This window comes from Ylistrum balloti, unplaced genomic scaffold, assembly GCF_031769215.1.
Source record: "Ylistrum balloti isolate Yb309-2 unplaced genomic scaffold, AGI_CSIRO_Ybal_v1 Utg369840, whole genome shotgun sequence".
Taxonomy (NCBI): domain Eukaryota; kingdom Metazoa; phylum Mollusca; class Bivalvia; order Pectinida; family Pectinidae; genus Ylistrum; species Ylistrum balloti.
The window spans coordinates 1,059,141-1,076,707 of record NW_026781998.1 but is presented as its reverse complement, the minus strand read 5'-3'; the positions used below and the strand labels follow the sequence as shown (position 1 = coordinate 1,076,707).

At 36.5% G+C, this 17,567-nt stretch overlaps 1 protein-coding gene across 2 annotated transcripts in view; it reads right to left on the bottom strand.

The window, feature by feature from the left end:
• The window catches only part of LOC132545295 (regulator of G-protein signaling loco-like), a 74,685-nt gene extending 62,364 nt beyond the window's left edge, over nucleotides 1-12,321 (bottom strand). For both annotated transcript variants that reach the window (XM_060208967.1, XM_060208968.1), the window contains exon 1: nucleotides 12,264-12,321. The gene's annotated coding sequence lies outside the window, so the exon portion shown is untranslated. The remainder of the gene's footprint in view (nucleotides 1-12,263) is intronic.
• Nucleotides 12,322-17,567: the final 5,246 nt, after the last annotated feature.

The following is a 17,567-nucleotide window of genomic DNA, read 5'->3' as shown; positions in this document are numbered from 1 at the left end:
GGTATCCCACAACTCTGTGGCTATAACAACAGGTATCATCACAAACTGGGTATTGTCAGACAGTTTCTGGGTATCCCACATCTCTGTGGCTATAACAGGTATTATCATCACAAACTGGGTATTGTCAGACAGTTTCTGGGTATCCCACATCTCTGTGGCTATAACAGGTATTATCACAAACTGGGTATTGTCAGACAGTTTCTGGGTATCCCACATCTCTGTGGCTATAACAACAGGTATTATCACAAACTGGGTATTGTCAGACAGTTTCTGGGTATCCCACATCTCTGTGGCTATAACAGGTATTATCACAAACTGGGTATTGTCAGACAGTTTCTGGGTATCCCACAACTCTGTGGCTATAACAACAGGTATCATCACAAACTGGGTATTGTCAGACAGTTTCTGGGTATCCCACATCTCTGTGGCTATAACAGGTATTATCACAAACTGGGTATTGTCAGACAGTTTCTGGGTATCCCACAACTCTGTGGCTATAACAGGTATTATCATCACAAACTGGGTATTGTCAGACAGTTTCTGGGTATCCCACATCTCTGTGGCTATAACAGGTATTATCATCACAAACTGGGTATTGTCAGACAGTTTCTGGGTATCCCACAACTCTGTGGCTATAACAGGTATTATCATCACAAACTGGGTATTGTCAGACAGTTTCTGGGTATCCCACATCTCTGTGGCTATAACAGGTATTATCATCACAAACTGGGTATTGTCAGACAGTTTCTGGGTATCCCACATCTCTGTGGCTATAACAGGTATTATCACAAACTGGGTATTGTCAGACAGTTTCTGGGTATCCCACAACTCTGTGGCTATAACAGGTATTATCATCACAAACTGTTTCTGGGTATCCCACAACTCTTTGTCTATAACATGTATTATCCTCACAAACTGGGTATTGTCAGACAGTTTCTGGGTATCCCACAACTCTGTGGCTATAACAGGTATTATCACAAACTGGGTATTGTCAGACAGTTTCTGGGTATCCCACAACTCTGTGGCTATAACAACAGGTATCATCACAAACTGGGTATTGTCAGACAGTTTCTGGGTATCCCACAACTCTGTGGCTATAACAGGTATTATCATCACAAACTGGGTATTGTCAGACAGTTTCTGGGTATCCCACATCTCTGTGGCTATAACAGGTATTATCATCACAAACTGGGTATTGTCAGACAGTTTCTGGGTATCCCACAACTCTGTGGCTATAACAGGTATTATCATCACAAACTGGGTATTGTCAGACAGTTTCTGGGTATCCCACAACTCTGTGGCTATAACAGGTATTATCATCACAAACTGGGTATTGTCAGACAGTTTCTGGGTATCCCACAACTCTGTGGCTATAACAGGTATTATCATCACAAACTGGGTATTGTCAGACAGTTTCTGGGTATCCCACAACTCTGTGGCTATAACAGGTATTATCATCACAAACTGGGTATTGTCAGACAGTTTCTGGGTATCCCACAACTCTGTGGCTATAACAGGTATCACAAACTGGGTATTGTCAGACAGTTTCTGGGTATCCCACAACTCTGTGGCTATCACAAACTGGGTATTGTCACAAACTGGGTATTGTCAGACAGTTTCTGGGTATCCCACAACTCTGTGGCTATAACAGGTATTATCAGGGTATTGTCAGACAGTTTCTGGGTATCACAACTCTGTGGCTATAACAGGTATTATCACAAACTGGGTATTGTCAGACAGTTTCTGGGTATCCCACAACTCTGTGGCTATAACAGGTATTATCATCACAAACTGGGTATTGTCAGACAGTTTCTGGGTATCCCACAACTCTGTGGCTATAACAGGTATTATCATCACAAACTGGGTATTGTCAGACAGTTTCTGGGTATCCCACAACTCTGTGGCTATAACAACAGGTATCATCACAAACTGGGTATTGTCAGACAGTTTCTGGGTATCCCACAACTCTGTGGCTATAACAGGTATTATCCTCACAAACTGGGTATTGTCAGACAGTTTCTGGGTATCCCACAACTCTGTGGCTATAACAGGTATTATCATCACAAACTGGGTATTGTCAGACAGTTTCTGGGTATCCCACAACTCTGTGGCTATAACAGGTATTATCATCACAAACTGGGTATTGTCAGACAGTTTCTGGGTATCCCACAACTCTGTGGCTATAACAACAGGTGTCATCACAAACTGGGTATTGTCAGACAGTTTCTGGGTATCCCACAACTCTGTGGCTATAACAACAGGTGTCATCACAAACTGGGTATTGTCAGACAGTTTCTGGGTATCCCACAACTCTGTGGCTATAACAGGTATTATCACAAACTGGGTATTGTCAGACAGTTTCTGGGTATCCCACAACTCTGTGGCTATAACAGGTATTATCCTCACAAACTGGGTATTGTCAGACAGTTTCTGGGTATCCCACAACTCTGTGGCTATAACAGGTATTATCCTCACAAACTGGGTATTGTCAGACAGTTTCTGGGTATCCCACAACTCTGTGGCTATAACAGGTATTATCCTCACAAACTGGGTATTGTCAGACAGTTTCTGGGTATCCCACAACTCTGTGGCTATAAACTGGGTAACAGGTATCCCATCTGTGGCTATAACAGGTATTATCACAAACTGGGTATTGTCAGACAGTTTCTGGGTATCCCACAACTCTGTGGCTATAACAGGTATTATCACAAACTGGGTATTGTCAGACAGTTTCTGGGTATCCCACAACTCTGTGGCTATAACAACAGGTATCATCACAAACTGGGTATTGTCAGACAGTTTCTGGGTATCCCACATCTCTGTGGCTATAACAGGTATTATCACAAACTGGGTATTGTCAGACAGTTTCTGGGTATCCCACAACTCTGTGGCTATAACAGGTATTATCATCACAAACTGGGTATTGTCAGACAGTTTCTGGGTATCCCACATCTCTGTGGCTATAACAGGTATTATCACAAACTGGGTATTGTCAGACAGTTTCTGGGTATCCCACAACTCTGTGGCTATAACAGGTATTATCACAAACTGGGTATTGTCAGACAGTTTCTGGGTATCCCACAACTCTGTGGCTATAACAGGTATTATCCTCACAAACTGGGTATTGTCAGACAGTTTCTGGGTATCCCACATCTCTGTGGCTATAACAGGTATTATCATCACAAACTGGGTATTGTCAGACAGTTTCTGGGTATCCCACAACTCTGTGGCTATAACAGGTATTATCATCACAAACTGGGTATTGTCAGACAGTTTCTGGGTATCCCACATCTCTGTGGCTATAACAGGTATTATCATCACAAACTGGGTATTGTCAGACAGTTTCTGGGTATCCCACATCTCTGTGGCTATAACAGGTATTATCACAAACTGGGTATTGTCAGACAGTTTCTGGGTATCCCACAACTCTGTGGCTATAACAGGTATTATCATCACAAACTGGGTATTGTCAGACAGTTTCTGGGTATCCCACAACTCTGTGGCTATAACAGGTATTATCCTCACAAACTGGGTATTGTCAGACAGTTTCTGGGTATCCCACATCTCTGTGGCTATAACAGGTATTATCACAAACTGGGTATTGTCAGACAGTTTCTGGGTATCCCACAACTCTGTGGCTATAACAGGTATTATCACAAACTGGGTATTGTCAGACAGTTTCTGGGTATCCCACAACTCTGTGGCTATAACAGGTATTATCCTCACAAACTGGGTATTGTCAGACAGTTTCTGGGTATCCCACATCTCTGTGGCTATAACAGGTATTATCATCACAAACTGGGTATTGTCAGACAGTTTCTGGGTATCCCACAACTCTGTGGCTATAACAACAGGTATTATCACAAACTGGGTATTGTCAGACAGTTTCTGGGTATCCCACATCTCTGTGGCTATAACAGGTATTATCATCACAAACTGGGTATTGTCAGACAGTTTCTGGGTATCCCACAACTCTGTGGCTATAACAACAGGTATCATCACAAACTGGGTATTGTCAGACAGTTTCTGGGTATCCCACAACTCTGTGGCTATAACAACAGGTGTCATCACAAACTGGGTATTGTCAGACAGTTTCTGGGTATCCCACAACTCTGTGGCTATAACAGGTATTATCCTCACAAACTGGGTATTGTCAGACAGTTTCTGGGTATCCCACAACTCTGTGGCTATAACAACAGGTATCATCACAAACTGGGTATTGTCAGACAGTTTCTGGGTATCCCACATCTCTGTGGCTATAACAGGTATTATCACAAACTGGGTATTGTCAGACAGTTTCTGGGTATCCCACAACTCTGTGGCTATAACAGGTATTATCACAAACTGGGTATTGTCAGACAGTTTCTGGGTATCCCACAACTCTGTGGCTATAACAGGTATTATCCTCACAAACTGGGTATTGTCAGACAGTTTCTGGGTATCCCACATCTCTGTGGCTATAACAGGTATTATCACAAACTGGGTATTGTCAGACAGTTTCTGGGTATCCCACATCTCTGTGGCTATAACAGGTATTATCATCACAAACTGGGTATTGTCAGACAGTTTCTGGGTATCCCACATCTCTGTGGCTATAACAACAGGTATTATCACAAACTGGGTATTGTCAGACAGTTTCTGGGTATCCCACAACTCTGTGGCTATAACAACAGGTATTATCACAAACTGGGTATTGTCAGACAGTTTCTGGGTATCCCACATCTCTGTGGCTATAACAACAGGTATCATCACAAACTGGGTATTGTCAGAGTTTCTGGGTATCCCACAACTCTGTGGCTATAAAAGGTATCTAGTATTTATACAATATTTTGGGAGGGGCAGGAAGAGGTGCTGGATATTTCTGCACCTTCAACAGATGTAGTCTCAGACACTGTTAAGATTTCTGGGTATATAATTTTGGGTTAGGGGCCTGGGGTTTCAAGGTGCCACTCTTGGTCAACTGAGATTATAATATAGAATTCAGAAAATTTGGTCTCTAAAAACAGATATCATATTGTTTGGGTGTTTCATGGTATTTCTCACCTTCAGCTAACTTAGGGTTCCACTTAATGTCAGAAAATTTCTTGGTCTCTTTAAACAGATATATTGTTTGAGAGTTTCACAATGTCTCTCACCTTCAGCTAACATAGGGTTCCTTGCATTGTCAGAAAATTTCTTGGTCTCTTTAAAAGATATCTTATTGTTTTGAGTGTTTCATGGTATCTCTCACCTTCAGCTAACATAGGGTTCCACATATTGTCAGAAAATTTCTTGGTCTCTTTAAAAGATATCTTATTGTTTTGAGTGTTTCATGGTATCTCTCACCTTCAGCTAACATAGGGTTCCACATATTGTCAGAAAATTTCTTGGTCTCTTTAAAAGATATCTTATTGTTTTGAGTGTTTCATGGTATCTCTCACCTTCAGCTAACATAGGGTTCCACATATTGTCAGAAAATTTCTTGGTCTCTTTAAAAGATATCTTATTGTTTTGAGTGTTTCATGGTATCTCTCACCTTCAGCTAACATAGGGTTCCACATATTGTCAGAAAATTTCTTGGTCTCTTTAAAAGATATCTTATTGTTTTGAGTGTTTCATGGTATCTCTCACCTTCAGCTAACATAGGGTTCCTTGCATTGTCAGAAAATTTCTTGGTCTCTTTAAGAGATATGTTTTTGAGTGTTTCACAGTATCTCTTTAATAGTCCCATATATTGTCAGAAAAACTCTGAATATATGTCTCTCATCATCTTCGACAGGTATCGGGTTGTATTTCCACACACTCTGGATATCTCTTGGTCTGTGCCAATTTACAGGTATGAAGTATATACTCCGAATGTAATGAGTTTCTGGGGACCTCTAGATTCTATATGCACATAAATGTGTTAATGATGACAAGAGATTTAGAAGTGCTCTTACAGAGATCTAAGTATTGAACGGTGACAGCAGTAAACAGGTATTATTTATCACTATATCTACATTTTAGACAGAAAAACCAGAACATGCTCCTACATGTATACAATGATACATCCTGTCATCATTTTACATCTACAACCATTGGGCTACACTAGTGCCTCAAATACAGAAACATACATCCCAGTCTGTCTCTAAACACATTCGAGTCTGGAAATTTAATATGCACTTTACAGTAGATATCAATACAAATATAAAATTTAGTTACTTTTAGGGATGTCAATTCGATATAAAATACTGTTTGAATATTCATCTAATTCAGTATATGAATATTAATTTTCATGTTAATTCTAATTGTATCCAACTTTCACTTTATAAAGGAAATTGACACATCCATACTAAGCCTATATATAACTATGTACTGTACCGGTATCACTTTAACGGCATGGAACAGAATGGTACCTACAGTGACTTCACGTTAACAATATGATAACTAGTCAATATGATAACACCTAACTAGTTATATTATATCAGATCAATTTCTAGGCATATAAACTTGGTTTAAAATTGGTAAAATAGCATTTATAGTGTTATGTGTACATCTGTACAATATGTCATTAATTTTCATCTACCTATATAATCGTGAAAATGTGTTACAGACTGCAAGATTACCTCAGATACAAAAATATATTCCAACATGTCTTTTAGTACGATCAAAATATGTCTGGGAATACAATCAACAGTAGTTTTCAAGACACACTACTAGAGTGTCTGTTTACATTGTTCAGTTATTGGCTTCAAATAAACCACTGGTGTACCGCTTGACACTTCAGGACACCATTGAGAGATAAGATTCATTTAAATTTATGTTTAATAGAATTATTTTGTTTGTACATGAAGTCTGATAAACTTAATGAATCCAGGCCATAACATTACAAGCACTTAGTGTCTGGGTGGTAGCAGTGACCCAGGGGTAAATTTATTAAGCCCATACTTAAGTCCCATTTCTAATTCATTAAGCCCAAACTGAAGTCCCATCTCTAATTCATTAAGCCCATATAGAAGTCCCATCTCTAATTCATTAAGCCCATATAGAAGTCCCATCTCTAATTCATTAAGACCATATAGAAGTCCCATCTCTAATTCATTAAGCCCATATAGAAGTCACATCTCTAATTCACTAAGCCCATATAGAAGTCCCATCTCTAATTCATTAAGACCATATAGAAGTCCCATCTCTAATTCATTAAGCCCATATAGAAGTCCCATCTCTAATTCACTAAGCCCATATAGAAGTCCCATCTCTAATTCATTAAGCCCATATAGAAGTCCCATCTCTAATTCATTAAGCCCATACTGTAGTCAAATCTCTTATCTATGATGTCTGGAACATCAGCAATCCTTTTACGGTTTCCAAAATTGAATTTACCCTACAACCTTGAATGAAGATTAAAAATTTTCATGTAAATTTCAGATTTAAGATATTCATCAATAGTCAAAGGTTTTTACCCTCATGTTTATGAACAAAGAGAACAAGGTCCATTAACTTAAACTTTGTGACTGCTACCATCCTGAAATCCTACTTACAACAATGATCCTTTAAGATTTCCTTTATCAAGCTTTAGAATATTTTTTTCTAACTTAAAACTTTAACATAATGTCTGTAACAATACAAAATTCAGGTTAATATCACATTTTTATTTTATGACTACTTTCAAAAGTAAAAGCTCACAACTGAGTATCTTAAAATAATGACCAACAATAATATTTTCAAAACTGAGAAGGAAATCCTTCTCAGTCTCCTGAGGAATATAGCCATTTACTTCAACTTGTGGTTTGATAAATATAACCAGCACTTAAAACTATGATTACATGTAAGTATCACAAGATTTACCTAAAAAAAGAACCATTTCTGTGCTTTTGTTAAAGGGATTCTAAGTGGACCACTGACCATTAAACTAATTGAACATGTGAACAACCACATTCTCTTGTAGTCACAACAAGTTAGTATGAACAAACACCAGGTGCTGTATCTTATCTTACCACAGGCTGATCAACAGCATAACTTTATATTTGTATTTATTATAAACAGCAGGTAAGCTACCCTATCCCATCCATATATCTGCCCTTATAGCTCTTCAATGTGTCTACCTATACTAACTGTACTGCTAAATCAACATTGTATTTGTGGTATGATAACTTTGCAATATAAGATCTTCAGAGATATTTCAGAAATTCCATAGAACTCCCCCTCAACCCCCATCCTCTTCATGATCATCCGAAGTTCCCCAAAACACCTGACTGTACCCTGCCAACCCTTTCAAACCCCTTCCTATAACTCAACACTTTCCTCCCCAGACACCTAACTGTATCCCATCAAAACCTTCTTGACCCAAATCCTCTTCTTATAACACCTTCTTATCTTCTCTTCTAACCCCTAACTATACCCCAACCATCCCTTCTTTGACCCCACCCGTAACATCTACGACTTTCCTCCTTTAATCCTTAGCTTTGTCCCACCCATGCCTTTTCTGCCTTGACCCCACCTCTAACATCTACAACTCTCCTCCTCTAACCCCTAACTATACCTTGCCCATCCCTTAACTTCCTTCACTCCTTAAATCTAGTGAACAACTGCTTTCATTAAATTTTTAAAGAAACCTACCGGTAAAATATTGATAATTTAGAACTTGTTTCCAATCTTTTTGTTTCATATCTATTCCATCTGAGCATTCAAATAACAATCAGCTAAACAACCTTTTACCAAATAACAGAATTTGATAAAAACTCAATGGACAGGATAACATTCTCAAAAGCATGTCACTAACCCTTTTAAATATAAATGTAAACATCTACCAATTAACAATGTGTTTAGTGAAAATATTCTTTCTTTACGTTTAAAATACAGACATTCACATGTGAATTAACAAGTGATCACAAATTGATTCTACATTTAACATTTTAAGACATAAAACTTTAATTAGCCCAATCAAGGACCCACACCTGACATAGGTTATAACAATTATGATTATCAATACATGAATGACATAAAAATTACAAAGGGCACACACATGGAATAAGTATTTCATAGAAGTACGTTTATGTTCAATAATGAACCTACCTTTTTCAGTTACCCACTTGAATTATTAGATCCATTAGTAACTATTTAAGTGCAGCTAATGAATCACTCACTGGGCCATGATTAAAAAAGTTAAAAACTGCAATCAATGAAAAACATCTCAATCTGATATACCTTGAACCTTATAGGGTAGTTCAAGTCTGGCTCTACACCATAGAGTGACGGATGAGTTTGTACACATAACCGTCTGTCTGATTATAACAAAGGAAAGGTATCCATTGTACTTAAGAGTTGACATTAGAGGTGAAAACTCAGGTAATATACAGGAATGACATAATGTTAGCTACAGAAAACACCTGGAGGCATACCTTAAATCTACCTGTCTTTGTCAACTGACATTTGTACAGTAACCCTTCCAGGTACCAGTCAGAATATTTTACAGGAACAAATCACATTAAGATATGGATCTTGACAGAAGCAGAAAGAAACTAGCATGATAATTCAACAGATTCTCCATTACTCAAATCATTCAGGACTGTGAATTACCAGTATTCAATTTACAACTACTTGAATATATATCATAAACGCATTTGTAACTTGAAATATGTGAGGATCATATGTGTACTGCTACTTTCTTGCAATAAATGTTATTGGTAACCAAATTTGATAGAAAGACATTGCAGAACATTTTCTCTAAGTTGGTAATGTCAATAGACACAGACTCTCGTACAGCTATGACCAAGTGTTCAACAAAGTGTAGCCGAATTGACTACAGTTACTATCTTGTGTATTTTTTGGTCAACATTATGTTTACATCTCACCAAACTAGTTTTGACCAGAGTGTACACAGGTTGTAGTACAACCAAAAAGTTGGTTGATTCCTTATCATCTCATACACTATGTCTGTCAGTGCTGGTACACTCATGTGATCATGGTGATCATGTAGTCATTGAAAAGTCACATTCAAACCTCTTCTGATTGTGTTGTAAGAACTTCTATTCTATGAATGGAATAGCTTTATAGACTATAAGCCTATCTAAGGGTATTTTCAGTATCATTTCATATCTTAATACTTTGAGAGTTCTATGTATTGAAATATCTAACTAAATAGTGCTTCTAAATAATACAAGAGATCCCAGAGGGATTCTGGTGTCCACCATTGTTTGATCTTTATTTGCTCTTTGAAAGTTGGATCTTTTCCCTTCTTTTCTCTTCTCTTTTTTTTTGCTCTTAATGATAAGAAATTTTAACATTCCTTTGCAGAAACAGCAATGATAATCTTTACCTGCCAAATCCAAGATGGTCGCATGGAAGCAATTTTATTTTTCTGATCTGTCCCAAAATCAAACAGGCACAAGTAGAGACTAAGAGGCACACATACATATAGAATTTGAGAGTGATCTATGCAGTATTTCTCAAGTGGTAGCTATAACAAACTTTCAAAATAAAAATCCAAGATGGTCACCTGTTGGCCATTTCATTTTTTTCTGTTTAGACCCAAAATCAAACTGGCACAACAAGGGACAAAAGGGAGCCTACATATGAAAGAAAAATGAGAAAGATCCATCCAGTACTTCCCAAGAAATAGTGATAACAAAAATTATTTATGGCAGATGGACAGACCACAGTTGTAGGCGATTTGAACAGCCTACCATCTGATGAAAGTGGGCTAAAAAATTGGAAAACTTGCTTACATCAGCAAGTAATTTTAAAGAATGAAGACAAGTCTGCCTTTCAGTCTGTTCCATCAATACTTCCTATCTCGCAGATACAAAGATATGTCCCTTATTTTGCTTGCATTTGGTAGAAAATGCCTCTATGGTTTAAAATTTAAACAAATACTTGACACTGATATCTATAAGTACTATTTGAAAAATTAATATATATCATTTCATTGTTTGTCAGTGACAAATACTATACAATACAAATCCTTGACAGATGGGAAGGATAGATGGAACCATCCTGAATGATCCTTAGTACAATCATCATGTTATTACTGGGAACTGCAAGCAATAAATGATATATTTATTTTTTAAAACTTTAAGAACAGTAATCAATTCAGACAGCATCAATTATCGTAAATATCCCCTTTGTGCACACTTGTATATGATCAATAGTAATTTGCAGGAATATATCTCATTTTTTATAGAAATCGCCTGATGGTGCATTCACCATCTTTCAAAGGCCATGACAAATCAAATACTACACTGATCGTAAAAAAAGGTTATTTTTGCAAGGAATCTTCACAAAAATGATTACTTTTCATACAAGTACTTCTACCCCAAAAATTGTAGATAGTTGGGAAATCATGTCCAAATACTTAAACAAAACAAAACCCCAGAAAATGGGTTGATGTATTTAACTACTATCAATTGCTTTATATTAAATATTGAATGGTAATACTTTTGCAAAAATGTCATCAGCATATTTAACTTTACACAAAAAAAAGACCACACCATTCATGTTAATTATTTTTGAGAATTGTTCTGTGTTTTTGAAAAGTATTGATATTGCATAGAGATTTGACAATAACACGAATATGAAATATTTGATTATTAATGTCACAAAACATGTTTTGAAAATTCCAAGGCATATATTATAGGACTAAAGTGGATGACTGCTTTTGCCAGGCCCTGTGAATACTGACCCTTGCATGCAAGAGTTGCTAAACTTTTTTCTTATATAGGGAGGAATACTGAATATTGACTATAACCATGGCAAAAATTAAATCAGATATATAGTCAGAACTGTTTGAACTTAGCAAGTGCCTTAAAATGCCGTTTGAATATTAACCTGAGCTCTTCAAGACTTGTAAATTTTGAGAACTTTTAAGGAAAGCATTGTTGATTTCTTACTTAACATCAATGATATAGTCTTAATGGTATAAACATGTTATAAGGTATTGTGGTTACTATTTTTAAAGAATCCTGACCCTCAGTACCGTGCAGCAAGTCACATGCTAAATCTGTAAACATTGTTTACATTTGGACCACTACAATACGTCATCGCATCTCAAACCATAACACTCAAATTATAACATATAACTTACATGCTGTGTTAGATCAAGCACTATGTAATATGTTTGCAGTAGCAAAGCTCTAAACATTGCGACAGAAACGAGTAAAACCATGCATCTCTGTACAGCTGAACATCGAACTGTGAAACGGGCACCTGCACATCTTTATGTGATTGATTCATAAATAGCACTTCATTGAAAATCAAACAGCATTCATTACTAATGATATACAACATAAATAAACTTGAATACTTACTTCAATATATAACTGTCTCCATAGGTTTTACTGTATAGTCATGCTTGTTTTAAGTTGTGTACCACACATCGGTCCATATCCAAACGTTGTTTTGGTTCAATATGGACGACGGTTGGTCTACCGGTTTTGTTACAAGCTTTCTGATTAGTCAAATTTGGATTGATGCGCTGGGCGCTGTATTCAAAAACTTCTTTATCGCCTAATGACAGTTTGGATTTGTAGTGGATATATCTTAATTTTTACTATTCATACAAGGTTAAGAACTACAATTATCTTAATTCCACATTCCGAAAGATACTGTATACCTATTGGAACTCTTTTTAGACCTCGAAATGTGCAGATAAGGGTAACCTAAATTCCTTATCCGCGACGCTCTTGAAAGCGATTTTTTATGATCGGTTTAAGAAGTCGATAGATAACAAGCAGAGACATATATAGATATGTAGTGTTTTGCAGGTTTCTCTCGAGTAGTATCAAGCTGTACTATAGACTTATCGATGGCTAAACGTGTACCGCAGAAATAAGGGGTTTGATTTATCATTTATTAATCACAAACATATGTTCTCTTTTACAACAAATTTATATACATTTCTTACAAAAAACTTTTTAGATACAAACCTATTCTACTGACAAAAACTTCCATTCACATAACGGCCTTCACAGGCCCTTTTTTACGAGAAAGCCGTTTTAGGCAGTTTTAATTGATTGCGGTAGGAGTGTGTAAGGAAAGACAACTCTGTTATATTGGTTGCTGACCACTGAGTCCATTCGTTATCGGTCTCGTCTATCACAAGAAGGGTGCCCAAAAGAAACAAAACAATATTTAGGCCTACTTGTACACAAAGGAATGAGTTGGTGTTGGTGGGCTATGACCAGAACAAGAGACGTATCTCTTCAATGTTTTACTTGGCGTTGTCCATAAATAAGGACCTTGAATATAAGTTCCGCAGTTGTACACCAGAAAACGTTTTTTTGTGTATACAGTCTTTGTTCTCCTTACGCTTTCTTTATTAGAACTTATATAAGATTGTGCTAAAATGTTTTAGGAACAATGCACATAAATCATTTCCGGATTAGACGTACTAATATATGTTTATGATTTTAGATTGTTAATTTTAAAAAATGGCAACAACGTTGTTTATTTCTTTATTGACTGTAGATCCTATGGTCAGAAAGTACATATTCCATTTAATGTATAATATAGATATGAAATTGTAAGTCAAAATTTGTTCGTTGCTTCAAAAATAGATTCGCCTACTTGATAACGTTGTTAACAACACTCCTAACGTAAATTATAGCTCTTTTATGAATGCGTAACACGTTCGTGCTAAGTTTTATCAGTTATGAAAAGTATTACTAATTGAATAATGTTTATTTGACAGACTCTGTTGCCTGAAAATATAGATACATCCTTGAATATTTTCAAAAGGACGGTATTAGATGCATACATAACCTAAGACGCTAGATCGACCGTCCTCCTTCGGAATATAAATGCTTGCAGACTGTAAGATGAATTTATTCAACGATTTTTATCTTTAGCAAAATAATGATGAGATTCTTTGTTATTTTCCAGCTCTCAACTCAGCATTTCTAACTAATTAATCATTTAATAACTAGACTGTCCGCTTAGAACAACAGGAGTTACTTCCCTTCCACCAACATTAAATCCTTTCTTGAAAATACTGCATTAAAATATCATCACAAACACTCTATTCAAAACAAAAAAAGTGGATATTTGTGATATATAGACAGATTCAGTATACCAGAGACCTCAATTAGAGACTGAGTTTGGGCAGGTTCATCTCTATTTAAGTTTCTGAAAATAAATATACACAGCAAGTTTTACAGCGGATATTTGTGAAGTGCTGACAAGGGTTTACAAATAGTCAAACGGATGTTATTATTTCTAGTTAAAAGCCTGAGTTCACAACCTGTATCTCCCTCAGTGGGACGGGACAGTCAAATGATGTTTGCTGTATATTCATTGAGCTTTAAAGAAAGCTTAAAACTAAATAAGATATTTTTCATCATATAATGAATATTAACAAGATTTCTCGATGACAAATGACAATTCTGCGTGCCACTTTCATAAACTTACCCTAACAGGACAGAAATCTATATAGAAAACAACTTTTTTCAGTATCTGTCTTATACAATAGTTTTTTTTTAAATTAAATTACAGGCAGTGCACGTTGATCTTAATTGCACTCAGACCAAGATGCCTCACTTCTCGTCACAATTAGTGTTTCTCAGAAAGCCGAGAAATGGACTCCATTTGTTCTAGCATATTTTTCTTCTTTTTTTCCCCACTTTGCTCTGGATGGCTTGCGACGGGCATCCTGTATGCTATTGATTGAGGTAGCCGCTAACTACTAAAAGGAGAGACCCGGTCTCAAAATCACCCTAGCCGTTCACTGGGCGACAAACCCAATAGACACACCATGATGGAGCATTGTTTTTATACATCATCAACATAGTACAAGTCCAACCAAGGTCAACAAATGTAGTGCCGATACGCATGCATTCAAACCTTGGCCTGAATATCTCAGATCTTCTAATACTGGAAAAGGACAGTGAAAGGGAGTCCTATAAATAATTCTCTTGCTGTCGCCTATTTATTTGTTTTCAAATGTTTATATTTTTGTACTGATGTGAAATTTTCCTTTTCTGAACATTTTTTGTTTGTATTTCCCCATCCTGTTTAACTTTCAGTGTTTGTACATCACCTTTACGAATAACCATAACACGTGCTCGATTCGACATGATTTTAATGTGTATCGTTAAGCATGAGCATGTCTCCAATAGTAAAATTGTAAGCTTACCTGTTCACAATTCTTCTTTCCTAACCCGACCCAGTCTATACTCTACTCGATGTTGTGTAGTATAGCATATCACTAAATCTCTACAGTCATTCTATTGACATCATCTTCTATCCGTTATTTACATATTTTAAAATTCTCTTATCTTAGTTACTACGAATTTTGTAACCATTAGGATTTAAATCTTTTGAGAGTTGTCTTTCCTTACATACCCTAGATCCAGTACAAATATGTGTTCCGTAACTTCGGAGAAACTATAAGCGATTATATGGATAAAATGGTATATGAGTAGATTTTCACAATGATTTCAAGTGCCTGATTACTTACATGATGAACTTAATTCTGACGACAAAATTGTCTCAAAAAATTATCAGCAGCATTTCCAAATAGAACCGAAAACACTCAACATTTTATTATATTATTATCATTCAAGAATTTTTTGGCACTTTTTTCTGGGTTAAAAGTCGAATGAGAATAATCATAAAAATTGAGCTTATTACCTTGACTTATTCTTACTGTTAAATAATATTATTTTGTCTGATTTGAATTGACAACCGAAAACGAAAGTAGAAAATACTTGGAAATTCCAAAATGACATGTATTTCACATCAGACAAGGAAGAAATGAAGTAGACAGTTGCCAATATGGACCTGAGAGGCGAGGTTGTACAAACATGTATACTGATCAAATCGATTCCATTTGATACGGATGTCGAGTCTATAAAGAAAGCTGTCAGCGACCATGTGGTGGTGAACCGAGTATTCCGCTATGTGGAAAATGCAGACAACAACATCAGGTTCATAGTCCAACTAAGAACTCGGCAAGGTAAAGTAAATAGAGATCAGATTTTTATCAATAATTGACATCAAAGTTAAACTTACACTATATTTTCACTTGTCAAATGCTTCACTTTGTGAAAGAACATGGCATAGCGTTCATACCTGCCAAGTGTCTCAACAAGAGTCAAACCCTGGTCTACAGTTCTACCAAGCATGGCCTGTCAGCTGTATTGACTTGCATGTGAGTTTGGGTGGGTGTAGTAGCTATTTTGTAACATGACTGCACAATCAAGGTTTCCCTGAACATCACCTGTTTTTAACTTCGAAGTTCTATGCATGGGTTTGAGCTAAAACTTGCCAGAAATGATCTTGAGATGGTTCTGATCAAGTGTTATTTCCTTGGTCAGTCTAAAATCCAATATCGAGGCCATTTGAAATCTGAAACAAGGATTGTTATTTGCTGTTACTGCTAAAACTCACAAAACTGTTTTATTCATTTAATAACTATTCCTACTACTACTACTATAGTTTAATGACCACGGGCCTCTTGTTTTTGAATGCTGACAAAATCAATTTGATAAGATAACAACCACCATACACCAAAGTCTTTTTTACTCCAAAGCTTCTCATGTTAGTTCTGAAGCAGAGATCTGATCTTGCTGTTTAGTTGTAAGCTTTACTCTGGTCAAATTTTCCCATTTAAAAGACTCAGTTTTGTACAAAGAAACTGAAGTGTGATTATACATATGAGAAGCAATGAACCGAAGAGTACAAATTAAAGTGTATGATAAGATGTAAAAAAAAAATTTATACCATTGTGTGGCCAAAAAATGATATTGTTTTATGTTTTAGGGTTTGATGTCACGTTTAGATAACTGTTAGTAGAGAGAATGAAGCCAGTACAAGGAAGAATTTGTTTTACTCGGAAGTAGGAAGTGTATAGAAGTCCCAATGAGTGAATCACTTGCATTGATTCATCCCAGTTAAAATGGGAGATACAAAATATCAAACCTTTTTGTCATAAATAGATAATCTGTAAATGTTAAGTATTAACCTGATCGTAAAATTATCTCCTGGTTTTGGGTGTATGGTTATTTTATTAAGACTGGCTCATTGAGAACATTAGAAATAATCTTGTACAGACTGATTTTAAGTCTGACTCGGTGATAACAGTAGAATGATCAGCTACAGACTGATTTTAAGTCTGACTCGGTGAGAACAGTAGAATGATCAGCTACAGACCGATTTTAAGTCTGACTCGGTGAGAACAGTAGAATGATCAGCTACAGACTGATTTTAAGTCTGACTCGGTGATAACAGTAGAATGATCAGCTACAGACTGATTTTAAGTCTGACTGACTCGGTAGAGATCACAGTAGAATGATCAGGTACAGACTGATTTTACAGAACAGTAGAATGATCAGGTACAGACTGATTTTAAGTCTGACTCGGTGAGAACAGTAGGATGATCAGGTACAGACTGATTTTAAGTCTGACTCAGAACAGTAGAATGATCAGGCTCGGTGAGAACAGTAGAATGATCAGGTAGACTGATTTTAAGTCTGACTCGGTGAGAACAGTAGAATGATCAGGTACAGACTGATTTTAAGTCTGACTCAGAACAGTAGAATGATCAGGCTCGGTGAGAACAGTAGAATGATCAGGTAGACTGATTTTAAGTCTGACTCGGTGAGAACAGTAGAATG